The following is a 4,688-nucleotide window of genomic DNA, read 5'->3' as shown; positions in this document are numbered from 1 at the left end:
AAGAGAAGAGAAGAGACAAACAACAGATTACCAACAAAGTAACAGGGACTAGTGGGCAGCTGACTTTTCAACAGTAACAACTGTAGCCAGAAGACAGTGGAACAATATTTGGAAAAGCTAATAGAAAATAACAGTCTAGAGGGCGGTTCCAAGATGGCTGAATAGGAACAGCTCCAGGCTACAGCTCCCAGCATGAGCGACACAGAAGATGGGTGATTACTGCATTTCCAACTGAGGTACTGGGTTCATCTCACTGGGACATGTCAGACAGTGGGTGCAGGACAGTGGCTGCAGTCCACCGAGTGAGAGCTGAAGCAAGGCAAGACTCATAACCTCACCCGGGAAGCACAAGGGGTAAGGGAATTCCCTTTCCTAGCCAAAGGAAACCATGACACACAGCACCTGGAAAATCGGGTCACTCCCACCCTAATACTGCACTTTTCCAAGGGTCTTAGCAAACGGCACACCAGGAGATTATATCCTGTGCCTGGCTTGGAGGGTCTCACACCCACAGAGCCTCCCTCTTTGCTAGCACAGCAGTCTGAGATCTAACCTCAAGGCGGCAGTGAGACTAGGGGAGGGGTGCCTGCCATTGCTGAGGTCTGAGTAGGTAAACAAAGTGGCCAGGAAGCTCGAACTGGGTGGAGCCCACCGCAGCTCAAGGGGGCCTGCCTGCCTCTGTAGACTCCACCTCTGGGGACAGGGCATAGTCAAACAAAAGGCAGCAGAAACCTCTGCAGATTTAAATGTACCTGCCTGACAGCTTTGAAGAGAGTAGTGGTTCTCTCAGCACCGAGTTTGAGATCTGAGAATGGACAGACTGCCTCCTGAAGTGGGTCCCTGACCCCTGAGTAACTAACTGGGAAGCATCCCCCGGTAGGGGCAGACTGACACCTCACAGGGCCAGGTACCCCTCTGAGACAAAACTTCCAGAGGAACGATCAGGCAGTAACATTTTCTGTTCAGCAATATTCAGTCTTCTGCAGCCTCCGCTGCTGATACCCAGGCAAACAGGGCATGGAGTGGACCTCCAGCAAACTCCAACAGACCTGCAGCTGAGGATCCTGACTGTTAGAAGGAAAACTAACAAATGGAAAGGACATCCACACCAAAACCCCATCTGTATGTCACCATCATCAAAGACCAAAGGTAGATAAACCACAAAGATGGGGAAAAATCAGAGCAGAAAAGCTGAAAATTCTAAAAATCAGAGCACCTCTCCCCCTCCAAGGGAATGCAGCTCCTCGCCACAATGGAACAAAGCTGGATAGAGAATGACTTTGACGAGTTGAGAGAAGAAGGCTTCAGATGATCAAACTTCTCCAAGCTAAAGGAGGAAGTTCGAACCCATCACAAAGAAGCTAAAAACTTTGAAAAAGGATTAGACGAGTGGCTAACAAGAATAACCAATGTAGAGAAGTCCTTAAATGACCTGACAGAGTTGAAAACCATGGCAGGAGAACTACATGACAAATGCACAAGCTTTAGTAACCGATTCGATCAACTGGAAGAAAGGGTATCAGTGATTGAAGATCAAATGAATGAAATGAAGTAAGAAGAGAAGTTTAGAGAAAAAAGAGTAAAAAGAAATGAACAAAGTCTCCAAGAAATATGGGACTATGTGAAAAGACCAAATCTACATCTGATTGGTGTACCTGAAAGTGATGGGGAGAATGCAACCAAATTGGAAAACACTCTGCAGGATATTATCCAGGAGAACTTCCCCAACCTAGCAAGGCATGCCAACATTCAAATTCAGGAAATACAGAGAACGCCACAAAGATACTCATTGAGAAGAGCAACTCCAAGACACATAATTGTCAGATTCACCAAAGTTGAAACGAAGGAAAAAATGTTAAGGGCAGCCAGAGAGAAAGGTCAGGTTACCCCCAAAGGGAAGCCCATCAGACTAACAGCGGATCTCTCGGCAGAAACTACAAGCCAGAAGAGAGTGGGGGCCAATATTCAACATTCTTAAAGAAAAGAATTTTCAACCCAGAATTTCATATCCAGCCAAACTAAGTTTCATAAGTGAAGGAGAAATAAAATCCTTTACAGACAAGCAAATACTGAGAGATTTTGTCACCACCAGGCCTGCCCTGCAAGAGCTCCTGAAGGAAGCACTAAACATGGAAAGGAACAACCGGTACCAGCCACTGCAAAAACATGCCAAAATGTAAAGACCATCGATGCTAGGAAGAAACCGCATCAACTAATGAGCAAAATAACCAGCTAACATCATAATGACAGGATCAAATTCACACATAACAATATTAACCTTAAATGTAAATGGGCTAAATGCTCCAATTAAAAGACACACACTGGCAAATTTGATAAAGAGTCAGGTGTGCTGTATTCAGGAGACCCATCTCATGTGCAGAGACACACATAGGCTCAAAATAAAGGGATGAAGGAATATCTACCAAGCAAATGGAAAACAAAAAAGGCAGGGGTTGCAATCCTAGTCTCTGATAAAACAGACTTTAAACCGTCAAAGATCGAAAGAGACAAAGAAGGCCATTACATAATGGTAAAGGGATCAATTCAACAAGAAGAGCTAACTATCCTAAATATATATGCACCCAATACAGGAGCACCCAGATTCATAAAGCAAGTCCTTAGAGACTTACAAAGAGACTTAGACTCCCACACAATCATAATGGGAGACTTTAACATCACACTGTCAACATTAGACAGATCCAACGAGACAGAAAGTTAACAAGGATATCCAGGAATTGAACTCAGCTCTGCACCAAGTGGACCTAATGGACATCTATAGAACTCTCCACCTCAAATCAACAGAATATACATTCTTCTCAGCACCACATCACACTTATTCCAAAATTGACCACATAGTTGGAAGTAAAACACTCCTCAACAAGTGTAAAAGAACAGAAATTACAACAAACTGTCTCTCAGACCACAGTGCAGTCAAACTGGAACTCAGGATTAAGAAACTCACTCAAAACCGCTCAACTACGTGGAAACTGAACAACCTGCTCCTGAATGATTACTGGGTATATAACGAAATGAAGTCAGAAATAAAGATGTTCTTTGAAACCAATGAGAACAAAGATACAACATACCAGAATCTCTGGGACACATTTAAGCAGTGTGTAGAGGGAAATTTATAGCACTAAATGCCCACAAGAGAAAGCAGGAAAGATCTAAAATTGACACCCTTATATCACAATTAAAAGAACTAGCGAAGCAAGAGCAAACACATTCAAAAGCTAGCAGAAGGCAAGAAATAACTAAGATCAGAGCAGAACTGAAGGAGACAGAGACACAAAAAACCCTTCAAAAAATCAATGAATCCAGGAGCTGGTTTTTGGAAAAGATCAACAAAATTGATAGACCACTACCAGGACTAATAAAGAAGAAAAGAGAGTAGAATCAAATAGACGCAATAAAAAATGATAAAGGTGATCTCACCACCGATCCCACAGAAATACAAACTACCATCAGAGAATATTATAAACACCTCTACGCAAATAAACTAGAAAACCTAGAAGAAATGGATAAATTCCTGGACACATACACTCTCCCAAGACTAAACCAGGAAGAAGTTGAATCCCTGAATAGACCAATAACAGGCTCTGAAATTAATAGCCTACCAACCAAAAAGAGTCCAGGACCAGATGGATTCACAGCCAGATTCTACCAGAGGTACAAGGAGGAGCTGGTACCATTCCTTCTGAAACTATTCCAATCAATAGAAAAAGAGGGAATCCTCCCTAACTCATTTTATGAGGTCAACATCATCCTGATACCAAAGCCTGGCAGAGACACAACAAAAAAATAGAATTTTAGACCAATATCCCTGATGAACATAGATGCGAAAATCCTCAGTAAAATACTGGCAAACCGAATCCAGCAGCACATCAAAAAGCGTATCCACAATGGTCAAGTGGACCTCATCCCTGGGATGCAAGACTGGTTCAACATATACAAATCAATAAACATAATCCAGCATATAAACAGAACCAAAGACAAAAACCACACGATTATCTCAATAGATGCAGAAAAGGCCTTTGACAAAATGCAACAGCCCTTCATGCTAAAAACTCTCAATAAATTCAGCATTGATGGAATGTATCTCAAAATAATAAGAGCTATTTTTGACAAACCCACAGCCAATATCATACTGAATGGGCAAAGACTGGAAGCATTCCCTTTGAAAACTGGCACAAGACAGGGATGCCCTCTCTCACCACTCCTATTCAACATAGTGTTGGAAGTTCTGGCCAGGGCAATCAGGCAAGAGAAAGAAATAAAGGGTATTCAGTTAGGAAAAGAGGAAGTCAAATTGTCCCTGTTTGCAGATGATAAGATTGTGTATTTAGAAAACCCCATCATCTTAGCCCAAAATCTCCTTAAGCTGATAAGCAGTCCTTCAGCAAAGTCTCAGGATACAAAATCAATGTGCAAAAATCACAAGCATTCTTATACACCAATAACAGACAGAGCCAAATCATGAGTGAACTCCCATTCACAATTGCTTCAAATATAATAAAATACCTAGGAATCCAGCTTACAAGAGATGTGAAGGACCTCTTCAAGGAGAACTACAAACCACTGCTCAATGAAATAAAAGAGGACACAAACAAATGGAAGAACATTCCATGCTCATGGATAGGAAGAATCAATATCGTGAAAATGGCCAAACTGCCCAAGGTAATTTATAG

Source organism: Piliocolobus tephrosceles, chromosome 1 (assembly GCF_002776525.5).
Source record: "Piliocolobus tephrosceles isolate RC106 chromosome 1, ASM277652v3, whole genome shotgun sequence".
NCBI lineage: Eukaryota > Metazoa > Chordata > Mammalia > Primates > Cercopithecidae > Piliocolobus > Piliocolobus tephrosceles.
This window is presented reverse-complemented; position numbering follows the sequence as displayed.